Consider the following 24019-nt stretch of genomic DNA (forward strand, 5'->3'; position numbering starts at 1 on the left):
GTCTGTAGTAAATGGGGCTGGATGAGCAAAGATAAACCTCCTCAGGAGCTGCAGCTGAACCTTGAGGAGGTTCCTCCTGAGTTCGGAGGATCCCAGCTACAAGAGGAGGTTCCTCCTGGCCTTATTGTAAGCCGGAACACTGGGTCTTCCATAGCACTTCTTCTGGTAAGATTTTTGAGCCGAATTCTGTGAATAAACGGTAAACAGGCTAGAGCTCTTTACCAAGATTCTTAAAAATCCATTCATCTCTGTTACTCAGATTTCAAACTCTTAATCCTTTCACATTCCTATGAGTTTTCCAAGGAGGGCTGCAAGAGAAATGTATGATATTTTCCAAGGGGGAAAAAACCCCAAATGCGCAATAGCCCAGGCGCTGTTCAAACACGTCATCTTTGAACTGAAGAAACAACCTTCTGTATCTTTCATGCTTGCAGGAAACACGGAAGCGGTGCTCAGCCTCACGTATTTTTTTCCATTTGTTTGGCATGTGCTGAGGTGCAGAAAGCTGTGCAGTGCTCACAGTGCTGCTCTGCACGTTCTGGTGTGCAGCGTAACAGGATGAGCCGCTGCATCTCCTGCACAGCCTGTGAGCTCTGCCCGCATCTCACCAGCTTTTCTGTGTCTGAGACATGTATTTGGTCTCGTCCCTCTACGTTGTTCTTTAACATGAAAAGCACACATGGAGAAATGAAACTATCTTGAGATTCATTTCGAGTCCATTGAGGGAGAAAGCTTTGCTTAATTTTCAAACCCCGATTTTAATATTCTTGAAGGGAGAAAGCGATGCATGGCAGAGAAGTGTAATTTGCTTTAAAGATGTAAACCTCACCTCTTGTTATGGTGGCTGGGTACAGAGCAGACAGAAATTTGTTAACTTTGGCTATAAAAGGCTATTTTGTTTTGAAACATTCTCTCTTATTAAATCTGGTAACTATATGTTAGATACTTTGTAACATTAGCTTTACAAATAAATAACTTGCTTACTTTTTTTCTGTATGTGACCCTTCTGAGAAGTGAATCTATTTTGACAGCTTTTTGCTCCTTGCTGTGTAAGTAGTACACGTTTTCCCCCTCAACTTTCAGCTCAAACCCATTGAAATTATTGAAATTACTTTTTCAGTATTGGTGGGTTTTTTACGTTTGGACTTCTTTTGATCCTGAGAGAGAAATGTCAGCAGTGTTCCTGGCAGCTGCACAGTTCCTTCTTCACAGTGGAAACCCACGGAAGAGGAGACCTTCCGCTTTCCCCGTACAGCTGCCAGCTCCCCTGTGGGACCGGTGCTGGGTTTGGCAGCAGGGAGCTCTGGGTGTTCCTCATTCCCACTGGTGGCTCCCAACCTCTCTCCAGCCCATCCCCAGAGTCGCTTGTGAGGTGGTGACCCCATGTGTTGAGACCATTGGGACCGTCCCAGCTGCTGGGCATTCGAGGTATTTGGTGCAGTGTCAGTCCCAGCCACTTTGCCCAAACGCTGCCCTGGGGAGTTCTCCAGGATATCTTGCTCATCTCGGTGTGCCCTCCCTCTCTCACAGCATTTCTCTTTCTCCTCTTATCACCTGTGGCTCTGGAGCTTGGAGGGGACAGACCTTCCCACAGCGTGGCCATGGTTGGAGCCACCTTGGTGCTGCCTGGCAAGTGGCTGGGAGGTGAGACTGGCCACAGGGAGCTTCACACACACACACACACCCCCCAGCTTGTGTAACACAGCGCTGCTCCTTTTAGTGGTTAGTTGTCCCATCAAAACTGGCCATGAGCTCTGTTAGTTGGGTTCACATGGCTTCTCCGGTGCGCCACAGCTGTTTCTCGACAGCCAGATCTCCTGTGCAAAGGCTCCTTTTGGTGCTGCCAGCAGCCGGAGCTGCCCCTCCTGTACCAGCAGTGCTCCTCTCCGAGCTCCCGGCTCCGAAAAGTGGCACGAGCTGGCTGGTTGCTGCACATCATGTTAACCGATGAAAACAAACTGGCTGATCTTTGATTTCCTACTCTCTGTACTGGCTTTACTTGCTGTCTGGTAACAGTCATGACCCCCAGTGATGCTGGCACTGCGTTTGCTTACGCCGAACACTTGCCTTCATCCTGATGCTCTGTGCTAGAGGCTCGTTTCTGGTCTGTGTCAGTGTTAAGCAGGGATTATAGTTTATTAACTGAAGAAAAGCAAGTAGTTGGTCAGAGAGCTTTTATAGTTCTTGCTTTTGTAATCGTTGTTCCCTGTGCCCTGAGACTGTACTGAGAGTTGAAATCTGGCTGTAGCCATGTCTCTTTTCCCAAGCCATTTAACTGATTTAATTATATCCTTTGAGTTATTTTCTGCACGAGGCTTTGGCATTCCTGTCACAAAGGAGACCCTATTAATATGTATTGTATGTTCAGCAGTCAGGGATCCATCAGCAGCGCAGCTGGATCCCATGTGCTGAGATCTGCCCGGCCCCCCTGCGGCCCAGCAGCACCAACAGCCGGGAAGACAAGAAGCCGTGCGGCTCTGGGCAGCTCTGGCCCTGCATCCCAGCCTGCCTGATGTTCTGCCGGGCGGCTGCGAGTGTGGCAGAGGGCTCAGCACGGCTCTCAGATGGGTTTGGTCATTAGGTGTTAGAAACCCTTTGCCTGCAGAGCATCCCCTCCCAACCTCTCCGGCTGTGGCAGGAAGATGCATGTGTGAGCCAGGGCAGAGCCACGCACAGCAGAGACAGGCAGAAACGTGTGCTGCGTTGCTCTTTGTGGGCTTCTGTGTGTAAGTCCAGAGTCATTTAAACCCCTTTTTCCCAGGTTGTTGTCTATTACAGACTGCTGCTGGTTTTATGAGAGTATGGGAAAAGGCATTGCTTTCCCTGCAAAGCAAAGTAAATAAACACAGGAATGAAAATTGGGGTCAATTACATCCTTTTGGCTGAGAAACTTGTTAAAAAATGGAATTTTGATGAGATTCTTTTAATATTAATTGAGTAGTTCCAAAAGTCTCCAAGCTACATGCCTGAAGCAGTTACTTTCCTGCATGGTGACCAGAATTTGTAGCCTCCCCAGCAGTTTTAGCTTTATGGCCAATACCATCACATTTATTTTGCTTGTAAAAATGTCTGAAAACTCTTTGCTCAGGTGAGGCCCGTAATACTGTGCCTGCTGGGCAGAGGTGGAAATAGAGGTGATGTCTGTTCTGAGCTCTCCTTCTTTCTGAGACATTGCCAGAGCTTATTAATGATAGTGCAGAAAGTGGAGGTGACAAGACCTGAAGAAAATCATTTAGGTCATCTTTGGTTAATTAGTGCAGGACTGCTCCCTGTTCTCTAATTCCCAGAGCTCTGACCAGCACAACTAAAATTGACAGAGCAGTGGGGGGGGTCTTAACCTTTTAGTTAAAAAAAATAAAAACAACCAAACCGACCAACCCTTTATCCCTAGCTGTCGAGTGGGGATAATGTTCAAGTGATGGAAGGGGAAAAGAGCTCGCCGGCCGTATGAGCTGTGTTGGAATTACACCACCCTTTTTTCTAGCACTTGCAGACAGTGGCGGGTTTGTGCATCTGCAGAACCCAGGCGGGTGGTGCGCAGGGAAGCTGCCAGCAGGGCTCCCATGGCCTCCGGTCCTGGGACGGTGCGTGGTGCACGGGTGGGATGCGGGAGGTGGGAACAGAGGCTCCTTCATGTTCTCACTTGGCCTTGGACACGTAATCACTGCAAAGCCTGTAAGCCATCGCTGAGGCTCATTATTGCCTGCTACATCTCGCTTGTATCACCACCTGTAAAACTGGCACAAGCAAAAAACCGTGAGCCCTGGTTAATGTTTGCTGTGTCCTTTTAGGGGCTAATGTTATTAATCCACAGACAAAGAAGCTGTTGAAATGTCACCCTAGATTTGATGTTAAAACATTAATGTCAATCTTCTTCAAGAAGGAGGCTGGAAAGTTTGGTGTTATGAGGGCTCCTGTCCTGCTGAAACACCCTCAAGGGTTGGTAATGCATTGGGGTTAACTGGCGGAGAATATTCAGTGCTGAGCTTCAGGAGGTGGGAACTTTTCTCAATTTCCTTTTATCCTCTGCAAAATGCCCCTCTCTCCCTTCCCCCTTTCTTCCCCCCACCCCCTTTTCTCTTTATAAAGCTGGAATTCTTCCAGACTCTGCTCTGGGCTTGCAAGAAAACTTTACTGTGTAAATTTGCTCTTTGTGTTGGGAGTCCTTTGTTTAAACAGCATTGTGAGCTTGCTGGGGAGGGATGGAAAGAGGGGGAGCTGGGAGGAAGAATTTGAAAAGCCCTGACCCCTGATGAATAAAATCCAGCACATTAACACATTCTTCAATAAATTCATGATTGCAGATAAGGTGGGAGTCCCCAGGGCCGGGCTTTTCATTAACCCCCTGCTGACTAACCCAAACAGACGGCAGTGTTTTGTTAGTGCGCTAGGACAAGCAGACCCCTTTTGTGGCCGAGGGGCTGAGTGCACATGGGGAGATCTCCTATAGGAAGCCAGGTTACAAAATGGGACTCTATTTCAGAACAAACTCCTTTTGGTTAGTTTGATGAGATTACAGAAGGGAAAAGGCTTTAACAAGGGGTTTATTGAAGCTAAGTAACTGTTCTGAATACAGTGAGGACCAGGGCAGAAAACATATGATTCCCAAGTAAATAGACGCCTCTACAGTATGGCTAAAACAACAAAGCTGGACATGCTCAGTGTGGTTATTATGTGGTGTGCAGGGACACTTGGAGGCTTGAACATGTGTGGGACTCCTGTGATAACCTGTGCACAGCACCAGGCATGTGGCCTGGCACCGCTGGCCAGGGCTGCTACAGCACCGACACATCCCTTCCTGTCCCTTTGCATCCACACACCACTCCGGGCTGCAAAGCCGAGTTTATTCTTTTGCAACAGGCCGTTTAACCTCTGGCAGCCTCCAAGCTGTGAGGGTGCAGGTCCAGTGCTGCATGTTCACATGGCGGAGGGCTGGCAGGGCTCGCCACCTCCTGCCCACACAGATCTTTGTGTCGCCTGCAAGCACCATGCAGCGAGCCAGGCTGGTGTCCCTGCTCCTGCTGGAAGATGGTCAGGTCCTCTACTCCCCGTTGCTGGCAGTCCTGCTCCCTCCCTAGGAGTGCTTGAGCAAGCTTTCATCCATTTGCTCCTGCTCTGGGACTACCCTTTAGCTTGAGTGACTCCCTGTTCTTCCCCACATTCATCCATCCAATGCATTCGTATGGAAGAGCTGTGCCACTTCTCAGCCATGCCACAGGGCACAAGGTGAGCTGGGCTGTTAGCCCCTGCACACAGGCCAGCCCTGTGCCCCTGGCACCCCTCTTTGCACCTGCTGTGCCTTGGAGGCACCCCAAGAGTGGCCACCCGGCTACAGCTGGTGTCCTGGCCAGCCACCCTGTGCTCTGCAGCACACTGGGGTGGAGAGAGGTGTTAGAGGGATGCATGTGCTATGTGTCTGCAGCAGCAGGAGTTGCGCCTTTTGCAATGTTTAAGCTTTGAAACCTTATTTGTTCTTGTTTCTGGGTGGAAAGCTTACTCAGGAAATGTTTTGCTTTTAGAGACCTATCTCCAAAAATGCCTCCCTCCCACACTAGGAAGATCTTCTGGGTTCTTTATTAGAATATTTACATTTCAAATGGTCTGAATTCTGTGGCCTGTGCTCCCCAGTCTTGGTCTGCCAAGCAACTCAGCATATCACTCAGCCCAAATAAATGTGTTTTGGGATGAAACCCAGAAAAACTGTGAGTTTGTCTCAGGTTCCTGCTGCCTGACAGCAATAATGCTGTGCCTTTCTCAGGGAGCCGTTGCATGAGACTGCCCATCTCCCTGAGAGGTAATGTGCCCAATTAATAAACTCCAAGCCTTTTGCAGCATGGCTCATGCACAAGTCAATTGGATCCTGTCCTTTGGGACTAAAACCAGGTGTTCTGCATGGACCCCGGCATACCTGCACATGGAACAGGCCTCCTGCAGATGATGGGCACTTGCATGTCCTACCAGCTGCTGGAGACAGCACTTCTGCACAAGGGGTCTGCATCACCAAAGGCTGGAGGCTGCTGGCAGCATCAGCCCTGGCAGCTCCTGCCCTCTGACTTTACAGACCTAATCTTCTTCTAACGCTGCTTTTTTGGTGTGCAATTTCATTTACCTATGATGGAAGTTAAGAGTTTTAAATTATTTCCCATTGCTGCTAAAGAAGCATTTTGTTAATTCCCATGGAAAAGAATTCCTCTCTTTTAGAGGAACTGAAGGTGTTCTAGACCTGACTGTGCTCCTGGCCCCATTGGCGCTGCGTCTCCTCTCGTAAATGCAAGGAAACACCACGTGCATACTTGGTTGAACCTTCCTAGGGAGAAGAGTGAGGAATGAGTTATCCTTTCTTGCAAGCTCCCTGCCCTGCCCATGGGCAGGTCCCACGAACAAGAGCTGTTCCTGCAGCTCCAGAGAAGCCAGCCTAGCTGCAAGGAGGACCAGTGGGTGGCAAGGCTGTTTGAGGCATGAGCATTTTGGGTCAGGGAGATCTTGGCCTCCCGTGTGTCGTGGTGGGGCTAGGTGATGCTGGATTTGGATCACAGCACTATCTGTACCTCTGCATGTGCCTGGTACAGCCTCAGGCTTTGTGCTCCACTGCTCACCAGCTCTGCTGGCAGCTCTGTGGCAATACTGCGGAAACAGTTGATGATTTGAGCCTGAAATCCCTTATAAACAAATGCTGTGTCTGCTGTGACCTTCCCTCCCAGCAGCACTGTGAGCAAAAGTGGCAGGGGCTGCTTTTCAGCCCCTATTTAGATTTCCAAAGTTAATAAAAATGGAGACACATCTATTTTATTTGTATTTAAATCAAACTATCTCAATTCATGGACCCTCAAGGTTCCTTATTCTTGATGCAGTGAGATTAGGAATTGCCAGTTTTCCTAATTAACGGCTGATACCCCTAGCTCTGAGGTCTCCTTGTGTCTAGCACTGCATGGATTTTGGCCTGAAATAACCCCAGTGGCTTGCGCTGCGTGTGAATAACCTCCTAAACGTGTTTGCTATGGAAGCTTGATACACCTTATCAAGGCTTTTGCTTACAAGCCCTAGTGAAGGCAGCTTGTTGTGTTGAGAGATTACTGCTGCTTCAATGCAATTTAATATTTTACCATTGCTGCATCTCATCAACAAGAAGCACCTGGAAGAGGAAAATCCTGGTGGTTTGGGAATGTAGAAACAATGGGCTCAGGCTCTGGCTGCGGACCCCTGTGAATTGCTGCCTGTTTGCCTTGTGCCAGGCTGAGGAGCTTTTCCTTCTGAAAATCCCCCAAAGCCCTCTCCTGGCGATGCTGTCCTAGTGAAGGGAGTGGGTTTAATGTTTTGCACATATGGCTCTGCGGGGCTGACATGTTTGACTGGAAGGAGCAGTCGCAGCTCCTTCCCATGGAAAATCCATCTGTTCACCTGAATTGCCTGGTGCGTGGGGTCTCGGTGCTGGGGCAGGGGCAACAGCAGAGTGGGTGTTATTTGCCGTGCACCCTGCTCGGCTGAGTGATGCTGTGCCATGCTGGAGGTGGTTAGGAGGGGTCACGCAGGCATGTTCCTCCCCTTCCTTTTCCTTCACTTATTATTCGAGACTTTGCTTTGTAAGAAAAGGCTATTTTTTTATATGTTGGGGCTATGTTATTTATTCCCCTCAACTGTGTTCATGCTCTGCAGAGGGCTGCAGAGCCCCTTGCAAAATCCCGGAGGGCAGCCTGTGCCGGAGGGCCAGGGCCCATTTGCCAGGGCTGGCCTTGGCAGCAGGGGACTGCAGAAATGGTCTTTTCAAGGTGGAGGTCTGATGATTAATCTGAAGGCAAAGTTTTGTGTTCCCCCCCCCCCCCCCCCTTGGAATAACTTAAGTTCAGCTCTTTTCAGGCATTGGTAACCCTCCAGCAGGACTGCAGAGGGATACTGGTGAGGCAGTGGGAGCATGCTCACCGCTCCCCAGCCAGCCCCAGGTCTGCTGAGCCCTGCTGAGCTGAATGTGGGTGCTGCCTGCAGGACTGGTGCCCATGCAGGTGATGACCATGCTTGGCTGATGTCTGCTCATCCCAGCAGGATCTCAGGTCGGCCTTTCTCATGGACTGGCAGCATGTGCTAGTGCCAGTAGCCCACCCCCAGTCTGTTCTAGGGTGTTGTTTCTTTCTATCCTGAGCAGGCTATTGTTGAACTGATGGTTGCTGGCCTGGTTGGGAGGGAGATCAGTCCTGACGCTGCCTCCCAGCTCGCTGGTCCATCCACATGTGGCTGCAGCAGTTCTGCCACCCGCATGGCCAGCACATGCCCAGGCAGGGCATCCTGTGCACTCCGCTCAGAAGTAACATGTGGCCAAGGGATGGCACAGGTAGCTGCTGACCTGACAATGAAGGCATTTTATCTTAATTTGAGCTGTTAAGAAGTATCCCTTTTTCTGTGATTTATGGCTCAAGATCAGGCCAGGAGACTCACGCTGGTCCAGCACAGCTCGGAGGGAGCGTTCCTGGTCGGGCCCCAGTGGGGCCGTTACAGCCTGTGACAGGGCTGGCTCGGCCTTTCAGCACTTTAAAGACTGTTTGTGTTTGATGGGCTGATGCGTATCAAATGCAATCCAGCTTCCCACTGTCTGCTCTGTCAGCCCCCTGATGTTGGCCTTTGACAGATAAAGCACCCCCTCCCCGAATTTCTGATTTCACACTGATGCACAAACATTCTTTGGCAATTTGAGCCCATTGTATTAAAGTAGTTAAATTCCTTAAGCATGTGCCTCTGAGCATACAGTGGTGATATTCATTACAGAAATATCAGTGTGGTGGCAGTGCTGGCTATTTGGCCATTTCAGAAGATCTGTAGCAGTGACGGTCCATCAGACCTTGAGCCAACAGGAAAGCTCATGCAGGCTGCAGGTGTGCCCACACCACAAGCATGCAGAACTGAGGATGCTGCTGCATGTACTGAAACACACCAATGGCCTTCGCTGTCGGTAGCACTGCTGCAGCGTGCACATCTGCATTTTAGGGGGTGTCCTCATCCTTTGTGTGTCTGAGAAACCATACTTGCCAAGCTCAAGGAGTCTGGGTTGTGGACTGGCCACTGTGGCAGTGGAGTGTGTGTGTGAATGAGGAAGTGTTAAAACAGCAGTGTTCTTGCTGAATGCCTTTGCCTTTATGTTGGACCCCAGAGAAAGGACTCTGGCCATCCTAATTTCAGCGCATGGTGGGACTTGGCTATTGGACCTGGTCTGGCAGCCTCTTTTCCCACCCAAGAGTGCCTGCTGGGTCCAGGAGCAGCCTGGGAATCAGGAAAAAAGGTCCCAGGAAGGGAAGCAGCTTTGGCAAATGCAAGAATTTAATTGTTCTTTGCTAAGTGGGAGAGCTGGAGGGGGGGCACAATTGCTGGGGTCTGTTACAGTTCTGCATCTGATCTGCTAGTCCTTGCCTCAGAAACTACCCTGTGTGATGTAGTCACTTGTGAGTTAAGATTTAGTTTCAAATGTCTTAAGTTATTATTGATGCTTGAAAAGGTTACATCTGCAACTCATTTTCTATGTCATTGACGTTCTTTTCTGACAAATAATTTCAGAAATATGCGGCAAGATGTTTTGGCCCACAAATGCTTCAGCTCACCAAGTGTGCAGACCACATCTTTACACAGTTTGTAAGAAAAAGCTTAACTCCTCATGTGCTTTTACAGCTCTGCCTGCCTCAGTGAAGCACGAGGGTGATACAAAGTGCTTGCTGCTGACCAGACCTTGCTGCTAGTGCACTGCCCACGTGGGTGACATGAGGCATGGTGGAGCAGAGGGTGCAGGGGCAGGAGTGCTGGCCCTTCCACTGCTCTCTGTCGGGGCTGGCATGGGTTGGGGCTGTGGAGGGCTGGCCACATGCCTCTCTCCAGTGCTGGATGCACAATGGAAACCCAAGGGAAGAAAACTGGTAGGTGACCTGTTCTAGTGACAGCCAACATCTTTGGTTCTAGAGAAACATGATTTGGGAGGGGAGTACTTTTGGGTGCCAGTCCTCTGTAGGTTTGTTGACACCCAGGCTTTAAAGTGCAGGTGTTATGTGGTGTCAAGATACGGAAGAGCTTTGGACATCATGAAAGCAACACACCTAAAAGAGAGGATTCAGTCATTTTGCTGGGATAGTCACTGCTTGCCACTGCATTCCAGTGGGCTGCTTGTGGCTGTGGCTGGGCCACTCTGTTACTCAGATCACAGGAGTGCTCCTGGCAGCTGTACAATGGCAGAGGGAAGTGCTTTCACTGGGCTTCCCAGCTGCTGTCACAACGCGGTAATGATTTCAGGGAGACATAATCCAGATTGCTTGAATGAGAGAGCAGTAAGTGACCTTGGCTTTCTGGTTAATGCCCAGGTGTGTGAAGGGAAAATAAGAGAGAGTTGCCTCCCTGGAATCATCATCAAAGCCAAGCTTCATTCATGTAATTTGGAAGGTGGAACTTGCCTTTTTATTTACCAAGCACTGCTGATGTCCAAAATAGCATTTATATCAGATGGGAGCTTTTAAAGTTCTGCTTAGACAGGGCTGCTGACCTTCTTCTGGTCTTATTAAATGTTATGCATTTGACACACTCTCTTCTGTTATCTAAATTACCAGCCTGGCTGAGAAAGGTGGCTGCTGTAGTGAGCTGGGTGAGGTTAGATGTCATCTCAATGTCTCTGCTTGATGTGCCTTTGCAGGCAGAGCTCAGCGGGAACTTTGCTATTGGGATGAAAGCCGTAGCTTAACCTATGGGCGGTTTGAAATAACTTCATTGTAGAGTGGTATCCAGAGTGAAGATGGGACTCCACAGGAACGCTTCCCTTTCCCCAGCTTGCCTTTGTTGTTGCTACTTTGGTGAATATTAAGAGGGGTTGCTGACCCTTGCAAGCCTGCGACCTCTGTATCTGAAAGGCTGGTGGAGAGGAGCCTTCTTCTCAACCTTGCTGAGCCGATCTTTCCCCAGCGCTCTCCTTTCTTTGCCGGCACGACACTATGGAAATGCAAGCTATGGAAATGCACCTTCAGAGCTGCCACCCTTGGAGCAGATTCGGTGCACTCCCGCTATGTGTGGCTGACTGCTCTGCTTTGCATCCCTCAGGCAGGGTCATGCCTTCTCCGGGAAGGGAATCAGCAGGCAGTCTGGCTCACATCCTGCAAGTAAGACCTGGTGGATCATGTGGCTGATAAGAAGGTCCAAAAAGTGCAGAGGAAACTTATCTGGGAAGAATGTGGGAGGCACGCAGCTAAAGGCTGCACATGTATCTAAGGAAATCACACACAAAACTCTGCAGTGACTCACCTAGGTGGATTGTCTGTGCAGTAGCATTGCTTGTGCTGTTACACTCTGCATGCATAGGCTGCCTGTCCATCACTTGCCATCTTAATGCCTGGTTCTTCCATCATAAATGTTAATAATATCATTCATTAGTTTTGGAGAAGGCAAAGCAGGGGATCAGTCTTCCAAAATGCCCATCTTGAACGAGGAATTTTCCATTTGGAAAGCAGGACAATGCAGGTATGGAGAGAGGGACTGCTTCTGAGCTGCAAAGTGCCTTCAGGAAAAGGAGGGATCAGAGCTGGATGTTCCCAGTACCAGACACGGGTGTCTTGTACCAGAGCCAGACTGTACTGCAAACATCATGGGAAAGGCAATGAACAATGGAGCAAATCTGCCCCTCCACCCCTGCTGTTCTCGCCAGTAATGAAGCAGTAAGGTGTGAATTTGACATACCTTGTCATAAATAGCCATTGAAATCTAAGACTTTTACTGATAGCCTTTGCAGAAGACTGGGAGCTGGAAGCTCTGGCTCCAAACCCTGTGCTTTAGCAGTTAATTATTTCTTTTCATATTTACTGAGAAGATGCCCAGTAAGGCAAGGCAACAACTTTAAAAATTGCATCTCTTATGGTTAACACAGCTGATTTGAGCGCCCAAAGTCCTTGTCATGGCTCTGAGAAAGCATAATGTCAAGGTAGATGGTAATGTAGTGATAGCAGTCTGTCTCTTTCATCTGTGTTGTGAATGCTTTTCTTAATGACAGTAAATGTTTGTCCTTCAGCTAACAGAGGTTTGTTTTCTTAAAAATTTCTAGCATACTGGATTACTGTAATTTAGTTCTTGTATTTGTATTTTACACTTGTATTTTTTCCATCTTACTTTTGTTCCCACTCTGCAGTGCTGAGAGTTTGACATTGTACCATCTTCTTTTCATGTGGAATCATGTCTGCAGAGTGGAAATTCACCTCCTGTTCTTGCAGCTCAAGCTGTGAGATCTTTTTGCAGAGAGGAAGGCATGTCATGAACAGCCTTTCACAAGGTCCCTGCCCCATCAGCTCTTGAGATTCTTTGAACTTCTCTCCCTTTGGGGATCTGTGCTTTGCTGCCTAAGAACTGTCAGAGGATGTTACTGTTTTCCTCTGTTTGGTGAGGATGTTCCCTAAGATGTTTTCCCCATTAATCCAGCCGCATTAGGAAGCGCAGTGCAAGACTCACACTGCTTAAGTGAATCTGGTCTTGGTGTTGAAGCCCTCATGATGGACAGTAATGAGATGCTGAATGGATTTGTAATGAAAACTCAGCTGGCTGAGTGTGCAGGGTGGCAGTACACTGGCTGCTGTAATCTTTCTGCTTTGCAAATATGTTAGCAGCCATGAAGATTTTTTTAATGTTTCAGGATATTTAGGAAAGTTTTGTTTCAATAAAATCTCCCAAAACATCTCCCAGGCTTCTTCCTGTACAATATCTGTCAGCCTTTTGGGATCAGTCAATATTAATTGGAGACGCTTGGGAATTTGTTTGAATATTACAGTGCTGTCTGGTCTGTATGGCCAGACAGACAGATTTACTGTAGCAATTCTCCTTTGTGAAATCAGAGGTGTTTCTCTCCGCCCTATCTGCCCTCTTAGAGTATGGCGTTTAGTGGATGCCCATAAGATAGATGCGCTAATGAAGGCATACAATTTTTGAAGGAGAAGGTGGTGGGGTTGAATTCCTCTCCTAGGCTGTTCTGTTGTCATTCACCTCACCACCCCCTCACATTCTCTAGAGATGTCCATGTTTATCTTGTCTGCGTTTAGTTTTCCAGTCCTCTTGGCTCTAAAGTCCATGCTGCATGCTTCCCTTTCTGAAGTCCTTGTTCAGTTGAGCTTTGGACACTCTGGATAAAGGAGCAGCGCTTTTCGGTGTTACAGGGGTCTCGTACTTGGCTTGTTATTGCCGTGCTTGCCATTTCCATGGAGGTTTGAGCCCAGTTACAGCCAGTGTAACCCACTGTGGCGGGCCCAAAGCAGGGAGCCCTCCTGCCCCTCTCCCCTGCCTCCGGGGGTCTCCCTGCACACCAGCCAGCACTTTGAGTTCCCTCCTGGAGAAGAAGGCCTGGCCCGGCCAGCCGAGCACCTTCAGGGCTAGCGTGCCTCCCAGGGCTGCCGCAGCCACCCCTCAGAGCCGCCACGCCGAGGGCACGGCACCAGCACCGGCAGGCTGAGGGGCGGCTGGAGGGACAGGCGGTGGCAGGAGGGGTCTTGGCAGTGACCATGGGGACCCTGCCCCTGGCTCCCCAGGTGCCTGACCACAGACCATCTGTGGGGCTGCATCACTGACAGTGCGGGCCTGCCATGCACCGCCCAGCCTGGTGGCTGCCGTGCCAAGGGGCCCTGGCTGGGCACACACGGCGGGGACCTGGCCTGGCCAGCGCCTGGGCCCGAGGGAGCGGTGGCACCGGGGAGGCAGGAGCGGGCTCCTGGGCTGCCATGGTGTTAGATGCCCACGCAGGTAAGCACTTGCTGCGGTTCCCCTGTCAGGGCTGGTGACAGGCTGCGTGAGGAGGGCCGGGTTCTGCCAGGCTGCCCCACGTGTGGTGGGTCAGGGTCAGAGGTGTGAAGGCACTGAGGTCAGGCCCTGCGGGGGCTGCGGTGGGCAGTGTGGCTGCGGGGCTGCTGGAGGTGGTGAGGCGGCGGTGGAGCTGGCTTTGGCTCCGCTGGTAGCCTTCTGGGGGAGAGCGGCGTGCTGGGCTGGGCTGCTGGGCTGGTGTGGGCCGTGGGCAGGCCAGGACACGGGCGGGAGAGGGAAGGGGTACGCTCCCTCGTGAGGCTGAGGGGCCGGGGAGGAAGGTGGATGGGGCTGAGGAGCGGGGAGGGCAGAGGTGGTGGGGACGGAGCGGTGTGGGGAGAACGGGTTCAGAGGGTCCTTAGGCCCACCGGCTCCTGTGTGCTGCCACAGGTCTGTAGCCTCCACTGACAAATGGCACGGAGTATGTGTGGAAAGAAGGGGCCAAAATGATATTCTGTTATGGAACATTCTCGTTCTAGTTGCTAGAAGCTTCCTGCTGATCTCTAGCCTGGGTTTATTCCTGGCCTGCTCCTCCTTCTGTGTTCCCATGACAGTTTCCCATCCCTTCAGTTTCCATAAGTCTTCTCTTTCCCAGTGGTTTTCTTTTTCTGTACTGTCAGTGAAGCATCCAAACACACTTATTTTAAGGCTGGGTGATGCTAGCATCTCTCGTGGGGTTGGTTCTGCAGTGCTTTCTCAATCCTGGTTGCTTGGCCCCTGTTCTGGTTGGGCTCATCTTTCTCAGCTCTGGGTGAGTGTCCTCTGGTGTTTTGTGAGCTTTGCTACCTGCAGCTATAAATAGATGAGGAAATACTAATATTTTTTTTAATATATTTGTGTGTGTGTGTGTGTGAAAGGAGTGCAGGCAAATTTCTGTACAATCTAGTAAAGGGAGGAGTGATGCTCTGTAGGTGTTCTTCAGTGCCACATGCTCTGCCCTGACACATTCCTGCAGGCATCCCCAATGTAAGATGTGTGTGAGACCCTTCACCTCACTTCAGTCTTCACCAGCTTGAAATGGTCCCTGTGGCCAAGGCAGTGATAGAACCGTGCGTGTGCCCAGTCACCCTGTGGCCAGCAGCTGCTGGCCAGGGACCTGGTGTGAGCCATGTGGCAGTGCTCACCCTCCTGCTGGCAATGCTTTGCCTAACATGGCGGGGACACCGTCATTGACCTTTGCAAGTATGTGGTGCTGTCCTGGTGGTGCAGATGTGGGGACCTTCACTGCCCTTAGCTGTCCTGTCTGTGGCTGGATGGCTTCCACATTTTGGGATGAGGCAGGTGAGTAGGCAGTGCTTCCTCACAGGAGGGTGTTACCTTTCCAGTGTGCACACACCTGCTTTGTTTTAGAGGAGGGGAATTAATTAAAGTGACTCAGTAGATTTCTTGCTTGGATATAATATGAACTGTATCCTCAGAGTAAGAGGATTTGTGGTCTGCTGGTGGGTTGTGCTCAGAATTACTGTTCATTTTCCGTTGTTGTTGAAGGTCTAAATGAGCTTTCTGGCTGTAATGAGATCAGTGTGCACAAGGGTTTGATAGAGCTAATCACAAAGAATGCCTTTTCCTACTAGAGCAAACGACATGAGAGTGTTAGATTTTAGGGCTGACTTCAGCTCCTGGCAGGCAGTGGTGGGAGCCAGGTGCCACGTGGAGCTACGGACACAAAGTGAAGCAAGGGGAGGGCTGACCTTGGCCATGTGGCCCATCCACCTGCCTCAGGGACGCTGCTGGGTCCTTAGAGGGTCACGGGGGATTGTGGTGGGGATTTGCCTACTTGAGGAAGGAGGAAACTGCCCGATTTCAGATTGAACCTCTACATTTTCTGAACAGCTAATCATGATTTCCCTCATATTCCCAGGCTATCTGCTTGCACTGTGTACTTAAAGCGATGTTTTCTATGGTGTTTTTCTCAATGAGATAATGGAAGATACTGCTTCTACCTCAGGTTTGATTCGTGCTTGTGGGAAGATCATTAATTTCAAGCTATAACCACAGCTAAAAATTATATTGCTTCTTAGACCTCCGCTTCGTTGCCCAAATAAAAAATGGCAACATGCAGACTTTCTTCCAGGGAGACTTATAGCAGGGGAGTGCGGTGCTGAGGTGAGTTGGACCTGCAGCTTGGCTGGGTTTCAGTGGTAGCTGTGGGAATGTGGCTGGTGCCTTGATGGAGCAGGCATAGTCGCTGTGTTTTTTCTGACTCGTCCTTTTATTTGAAATAATTTCTTCAACTGGTTCAGACTTGGTTTCTTAGCTTCCTTCTTGGCTCTGTGTTGCAGTTCCCCAGGGTGGCCGGCAGACAGCCTCCCATGGGAGCTGGTGCCTGCAGACAAACACGTCTTTGGTTCTTTGTGTGCAGGGACCCAGCCAGCCCTCCTGTCTACTGGAGGGGGGAAATCTTCCTGAATGTTTGGTTTTTAATTCTGGTCATTTCTTTGTAATTTGCAGAGTAGGGGCAAGATCAATAGAGTCACTTTGTAAATTGGTGATAGGAAACATAATTAACAGTGTTAGGGATTTAGCTAATAGTGTCGGTTAGGAATCCTAAATAACCTAATTTGTGACGTGGCTTTTGACTAGGGATTTGGCTGACTTGATCAGGTGAAAGTAGCAAGTGAGACACTTGTCACTTGTTCATGGGTGGGAATATGGATTAACCTGAAAAAAGCAAACTTGTGTGAAGTGTGTGCGAGATGCTGCTAGTACAGGAGGCTTTGAGGTGTGAATCACCTTCAGAGCCTTTGGGCAATGAGATTAAAACCTGTAGATAAATAACCACAGGTAGAATCTGTGGTTATTTATGTTGTGCAAGTTGTGGACAATTTCTTGATTTGATGATGATCCTTGGCAGCAAGTAGGCATTTCCAGGCCTTCCTTCCACCTGCAGTCTGTGGGTGCTGATGGCCTGCAGGCTGCAGGAGGGTGAACAAGGAATGTCCAAGCTGACACTGGGGCAAAGCAGAGGGCTGTGATGTGCTGGAGGAGCCATTGCTTTCCATTCCCTGGGGTGTTGGGCTGCAGGGGGGAACAGAGGCACTGGCTGAGGCAGGCTTGGGGATGGCAGTGCCCGCACAGCTGTCCTGCATTGCCCCAGCCCAGCAACTTACCTTCAACAGCCTTTGCTGAGCCCTGAGCTGCTACCTTGCTGGTGGAAGGGCCTTCAGATGATGGGCTGCTTATGAATTACTGTGCAGCCCACAGCTGTCAAGAACTAGCTCCCCTGCATTGTGGGACCTGGAAAATGTTTGTGGTCTAGTGTAACAATTACATAACAAGTCACTTAAACTGCACTTTAACGTATGTGAAAGCAGAGCAAAGGAGGACCTTGTTGGTGTTTCTGGGCTCCTGCAGCATCTCAGGCCAGGAGTATATGAGCTCCCCATCCCTGTCCATGGAGCCAGTGCTCCAGAGGGGTCTCCTCTGCCCCCACAGCTCTGCAGCGCCTGGCTGGGGGCTCCCCAGGTGCTGTGCTGGTACCAGGGCTGGTGTCTAGGGGAGCTGGTGTGTGTTCACTCCTGCAGTCACACCCAGGGGCCCTGTCAGTCCTTTCACAGTGTGTGCTGTGCTGTTGCAGGTGAGAGGAGGGAAGGTCAGAGGTGGTGGCTGCTCTTGGTGGTTCTTTTTGGGGAGGCCTCCTCTTGCATGGGGCCCTTGCCGATGGCTGGGAGAGAAGGCAGCAGTCTGGAGCTGCTGGAACACTGCACTCCCGCCGGCTCAAGGGGCAGGGTGGGATGGGGCCAGGCTGGGCATGCTGTACCTCTGTGTCTCTCCTTCCTGCTCCAGAGGAGGCTCAGCCACCCGGCCCCGTGGCCATCTCCTGTCATGCCACACAGTTTTATTGGTGCTGCAGCACGGCTCTGGCTCCTCCATGGAGGGCGGGCAACGCAGCGGTGGGGCTGTGCCCATTTCACCCATTCTTTGGAGGCACGGCGGGGAATGGCCCTGGTTGCTTCCATGCTGCTGCCTGCTGGGCCTGGATGTGACGTTTGGCTGGTGCTGCAAGGCCACCAGGACTGTGGAGCTCTTTCTCTGCAGCTCATTCTCCTGGGGCAAAAATTGCATGTCTTAAAAAGCATTTAATAAACTAACAATGGCTTGAAAGGAGGCAGTGAACAAAGAGACATCCCAGGGAAGGCAGTGAAAAGCTGGAGGAGGAGAACCTGTGAAGAGTATAGACATAAAGCTGCTTGCAGGAGGGTGCTGGCTTCACCTTCTCGGGTTGAGAGCTCCAGTGCCACTGTCCCCCCATTATCCCTACTCATTCTGAACTGGTGGCGGTTAGCAGGGTGCTTAGTGCCAGCGGTTTGTAATCCCGTTGTATATTGTAAAGCAGAACCTGAGCCTCTGATTTATTTGCATGCTGCGGAGCAAAGGGAGGGAATGTGCTCGAGCGCTTCCTCTGACTGAAGCGGGATGGGGACTTTGGGGAATAAATAATGTGATGACACCAGGACTTATACGCTTGTTCAGCTGCATTGATTTCATTCAAAGGGTCTTGCAGTTGTATTGATCTGGGTCTTTCTGTTACCTGCAGAGCTTGGGGAGTGGGAGGGCTGGTCCCAAACACATGTGAGTCCATGTATGCTATTTTACCAAAGCCTCTAGTGCTTTGCACACAGCTGCTTGGCAGCTCTGGGGTGTTTGCTCAGGTGCCTGTGTAGAGGAAGGGTCTCCCCAAAGAGTTATGTAGTTAATCATTGCTAGCTGCCCATTATGGATGGGCCAGCAAGAACCTTGGTATCTGTTTATATACTTTAATTACTCCACTGTAAATGAGACAATGCACAGGCTAACCTGACAAAATTAATAACAGCAAAATACCCTGAACACCCCCATTCCCACCCTGGTCTGTTTTTCCTATGTGGTTGTCCCATGCCAGAGCTCCTTGCCCCTGTAATGGGGGAAGAAGCAGTCTTCAGGGTCACTTACTCTCCCTGGCTGTGCCAGGCCTTGTTCGCCCCTGACCCTCCTGGCTAACCTCCTCATTCTTAACTGGGGGCTCTGCTCTTGTCTCTCAAGGGCTAAACTTGTTAAAATGAATCACATTTGGCATATCTCCCTGTGGTGCCTCTCCAGATAAAAGTGGTCCCAGCTCGCATGCTCTATTTTTGTTTTGTTTCTGTATGTGACAATTTTCTCCATACAAAACCCTCTTTTGTCAGTTTGTAGAAGAGATTATGGGGAGACAAGAGCCTGCCTTTTTTATATCCATCTTGCGCTTTCTCATGGCTCCACGAATGGCATTGTTCATGGCCAAGGAACAATGACATTTTTCTGTTCCCATATCTGATGTGATTAAAGGAGCTGCAGAGCAGAAGTTACACTGAAGATTATAATGAACAGAGGAGACCTTGCTCCTGGACATAAGATGTGAGGGAAGATTTTAACCCTGGACTTGCTTCCTGTAAAATAAATCCACTTTTTTTCTAATCTGCAAAAAATGTCTGAAATTATGCCCTTGATAAAGACTGTAAGTGGACAAAGCGCATCTTTCATGCACTCTCCCAGCCCCAGAGTGCCTTCACGTTGGGCTCAGTGTGACAGCAGCCACCCTTGCTCCCCAGGGTGCTGCATGGTCATGGGCAGAAGAGTGCATTTAGATCAAAAAGCACAAGGAAAAAGCTTGCCAGCAAGCTGTTAGGTGTGGGGCTGTAGCCCTTTTAGAAAAACCAGAGAGAAACTTGCGTAAGATTTTTAGCTGAAAGGGACCAGAGACATCTGTGAAAGAGCAGGAGGTGAGAAAGCTGGTCCTTTGTGGCTGGGCTTAGGCTGGGTTCCTTTCCGTGACAACCTTAACAGTGAGGAGGGTCCTGCTAGGGGGCTCTTGAAGAGGCTTGGAAACTACTGAGGGATTTTTAGCCTTGTTTCCTGAGGAAATAACCATACTGAGCTTGCTATCTGTTCTTCACCTGCTAGTGTGGGAGCCCTGTTGCCAGGTTGCAACCCAATCCGTGGAGGAAGAGGGGCTGGAAGGCTGAAAGAGGATCAGGCTGGTGGCTGGTGGGTGGAGGAGCATACTGTGTCCCAGTGTCTTCCCTCGGCTGGCCAGCAGGTCCTGGCCAGGTGCAGGGAGGTACAGGGAATGGGAGGCGAGGGGCTGAGCTCCTGCTCCAGCATGGTGTGTGGGGGGGTGTGTGTGCTGGTGGGCAAGATGCAGCCAGAAGGAGTGTGCATTGGGTAGTGCCCTGGCGCTGGTGAACAAGGATGAGGTAAGGTGGGCTGGTGCATGCTCTTCAGTGGCAAAGGCCTCTCTTGGGGCTCTCTCCTCCACACTCCTCTTACTTAGGAACCCTCACCCCTCTGGGAGGGGAAGCTGTCTTTGCCTTCTCTGGGCAGGAAGGCTGCGTGGAGGCCAGCCTGAGTTCTGGAGGGGAAGGATTCACTTCTCACATTCCTAGGATTTTGCCTTAGCCTCCCTTGTCTACTGGGGGATGCTCCACCTTGCATCCTTTCCCCCTTTCCCTGCAGCTTGCATTGTCATGTACTTTGTTATTGATATGTAAAATGCCCCTTTGTAGACTCCCGGTCACTTAGGTGTTCCAAAAGGAGGATAGTCTCAGGCTGTGGCTGGGTAGGGCCCTGCAAGCAGATGCTTTCAGCCCAGGTGGTGGGAACAGGTGTGCTGTGCAGCAGTGGTCACAGCCAAGGACCACCCTCTGGGCTACCCCAGGTGCAGAGCACAACTGTGATGAGCACAATGGTGATGAGCACAACCATGATGAGGCCACAGAGAACCAGGAGACACTAAGGAGCCTGCATGATTGGGATCTTCCCCAGTACTGGGCCATCTGAAATCCAGTTCTGGACAAGCAACAGCTCTTGCTGGTTATGGCAGTGGATGAGGCAGCGTGGTCTGGTAAGTCTGTGTGGCCAAGTCCTCGCAAGAGCCAGTGAGGCCTTGTGGAAGCTGGACTCTGGCAAAGCTTAAAGTAACTGCAAGCCTGATGTGGGCTCTTGGCAGCAAATATCTAGAATCTCTAGGAGCTGTGAGCATAGCTGGTGGAGGGGTGGGAGTCTGCCAGCACCTGAGGATGCTTTCCATCCAGGTTGACTTTGGAAACCCTGCCATTCCTTGCAAGGCGTCACTGGTATATGTTTTGGTGCATCTCCCTGATGTTCTCTTAGATATTACTGTCCATGTGCAGAGCTTTAGGCTGCTGTTGGTAACTAGGACAAATACACACACAGTGCAAAGTACCTACCTGGCCAGGAACTGACCTCAGTATCTGTCCCCTACTGACCCTGGATTTTCACTCAAAAAGCTGGGGATTAAGTGGCAGCCTGGAGAAGGACCAGTCTGTCTGGACAAGGAGCTCAGATCTGCTGCCATTGTGAGCACGTGGGGCACAGGGGAGGCTGTTCCCAGCCCAGCAGTGTGACAGGGGGTGGGGAGTGGGGCTTCATGAGAGCTGGTGAGTGCTTGTACTGGAGATGGTAGAGTGCTGAGTTAGCATGAAGAGCAGTGACAGGTCTGTTTGTATGGGGAGGGGGGATACACAGGAGCACCTGGGTCTGCAGGCGTCAGATTTGCAAGACAGTGACAGTCTCGTACTTTTATTTCAGTTTTCAGAGTTGTGGAAAGAGGGCATCTAAGGTCTTTCAGTGACTGGCATCCTTGCACAGAATTAGTCATCCTGGAACTGGCGTCAGAAGGAGAAGGACATGCTTTGTATTGCAGTTGTGTTCTCTGGTGCACTTACTGTTTGCTGTACACATTTGCTTTTCCTCTTGATAACTTCTCTGTGGACTCTTGCACCAAAAGTGGTATTTACCAGTGCATATTCGATCTACTGTGTGGTGCTGAGATGCACAGCTGGAATACTAACTTGTCTCCATCACATGGCTGATTCTTGCAGGAGGCTCTGCTTCTCAACAGCATGAGTACCACTTCTGCAAACCCTTCTGGCAGAGGACAAAGAACTGTTAAATCCTGTTTCCAAATGCTTTTGGGTATGACCACCCATCCAGTGGCTGTAGGAGGCATGGGGGTCACTGGCTGGGTGACTGAGGTTCCCTCTATCCATCCAGGAGATGGGGTTGGTGAGTGCACAGAAATGGGGTGTCTGTCAGCCATCTCTTTGGTGTGCCACCACAGTCCATGCCCACGCTTCTGCTCGTGCTCTGCCTGGCATTACTGTGAGGCTTGGGAACTCTGCAGAGTTTCCAAAGCAGGGATTTAGGTGGTCAGGTAAACTGAATTTATTTCTTGTTTTTCAGCGTGACTCTCTGGAAGTTGCTTTTGCTTGGTGTTTTTGTGTTCATGGAGGCAACCTCTGTGACTGCCTATGGGCAAACTGGAGAAGAAGGCTTATAAAAAATAAAGTTTTTTGTGACAGCTGCTGTTGCCATGCTCAGTGTCGCGTGGCCAGAAAGGGATTTCTGTCCTGAGCTCTGTATGCTCTTACTAGGCAAAAAGAGAGGTGCTGGACAGGGTGGGGCTGCAGCAGGCAAGCTGTGGCAGCAGAGGAGACACCACGGTGACGGGGCACCCTCCAGCTATCCTCACCTCTGCTATTTTCTCAAATGTATAATTGACTGCATTAGCTGTGGCAATGGGGAAATGTGTTTGCGCTTTCTTTTGGAAGAAGAAAAAACTCTATTTCTTTTCTAGGAAATAAATCCTTAGCAAGCTTTCCACAGTACATGTGGTCCTATATGAGCGCAGGCAGGGTTAATCCTGGCTTGAAGGGCAGAGGGCTGATGTTGGCCAAGCAGCACAGTACACAGTGTGTTAAACAAAGTTGTACAAGAAGGGAGAAAAGCTTTTCTATCCACAAGGTGAGGCAGGAATCAATGAATCAAAGACATAGGTATTTCATAAAGCATGTGGCAGGAGGCAGCCCTTGGATTACTAGAAATAATGTGATATATCAGCCCTTGATTTGGCAGAGTCTGCCTTATACTAAAGAGGAGGAGAGTGTAAATTGTGATGATTTGTGTAGAGTTTCTGACATTATCTTGGAAAAAAAAAAAAAAAGGCTATCTATACAGATAAATGCACTTGATCAGAATCATGCATGTGAATTTTTATACACGCTTTTCCCCATGATTAGAGAGGTCTTGGATGGACATTAGGAGATCTGTATAAAATGAGGCTTTGTAACAAATGCAATTTGCAATCTTGGGAGGAAGGCCCTGCATGATTTTTACTTAAGGAACTTACTTTGCCAATACCAATAACCTCAGGATTATAATGGAGTGTCACAGGCTCAGGGCCATGCCTGTGGGTGGAAAAGGAGGTCCTCTGTGTGGGTCAGGGAGTTCCCACTGTGCCGAGCCTCAGAAGATTCACACCTTTTGCCCTAGAAACACAAATATTCAAGATCCCACACTTTTCCTGGGGAGGCCACAGGGCAGAGGGTGAGCATGCTGCCCTGGGCATTGCCAAGCTCCCATGCAGAGCAGCTCCTGTGCCTTGACATGAGGTCAGCAAGTGCTTGTGGTGGGGTGGGAGAGGAGCATCCCTCTGACATGCTGGGAATGGTAAGGACGGTGCTGGAGATCTGAGCAGTTTGAGGACCTAGGAGAGGCTGGACAAAATGACAAGCCTTCGGTTAGTGGGAGCTCTGATGTTGCATTTTCTCTGTGGCAGTTGGCTCATCTACTCTCCCCTGCAGCGCTACCCACTGTAAATTGTAAATTAAGCTTGCCTGTAAATAAGAGAAAACACATCCTTATACTCCATCGTTCTGAATTAGAGCTCCAGCTGCCTGTGAGTGGAGATAAGTGAGAATGTTTATGCTTCCTTTTTTTGTCGATGGGCCTTTTTTTCTGCAGCAGTTGCTTAATACTTGCTCCGTATACAAAGCACATTTCTCCTTTTGTCTGTGCATTAGAAATCCTGCCTACCCGTAAGCTGGACATACTGTTAAAGTCATCACTCCAAAATCAGCTTGCTTTATATTTAGGCTTTTAAGTCAAAGAGTTTTCATTTGTTTCTAATGCTAAATTCCATTTTGTGGCATTGCAGGGCTCAGGGTTGTTAGTCTTCTCTATGCAAGTCAAGCTGTACTGTCAGAATGCGCTGCCAGGACATGAAGTTTTGGACCGAGTGTGTCTAGGCTGGCTAGAATTCAAGTTCATTGATCTGATTTTGTAGGGACACCAGTGGCTGAGTGACTCTCTTAAAGTATCTGCCTGTGAAAGTAAGGTCAGTGCAGGATTCAGATCGTCATATTGGGATTTGAGGTCCCTGGTGTTGTGCAGACAGGACTGCACTGAGTGTCCCTGA

The 24019-nt window shown here is 49.9% G+C and overlaps 1 protein-coding gene and 1 long non-coding RNA gene across 7 annotated transcripts in view; both read left to right on the plus strand.

Moving 5' to 3' along the window:
• Window positions 1-24019, plus strand: part of MN1 (MN1 proto-oncogene, transcriptional regulator) — a 290178-nt gene that overhangs the window by 41511 nt on the left and 224648 nt on the right. The window lies entirely within an intron of this gene.
• LOC308071061 lies at window positions 172-22398 on the plus strand. Its single transcript, XR_013930973.1, has 2 exons — window positions 172-9890; window positions 10655-22398. It is a non-coding gene; the product is annotated as an uncharacterized lncRNA (long non-coding RNA).

This window comes from Falco punctatus, assembly GCF_963210335.1.
Source record: "Falco punctatus genome assembly, chromosome: 1".
NCBI classification, from domain to species: Eukaryota; Metazoa; Chordata; class Aves; order Falconiformes; family Falconidae; genus Falco; species Falco punctatus.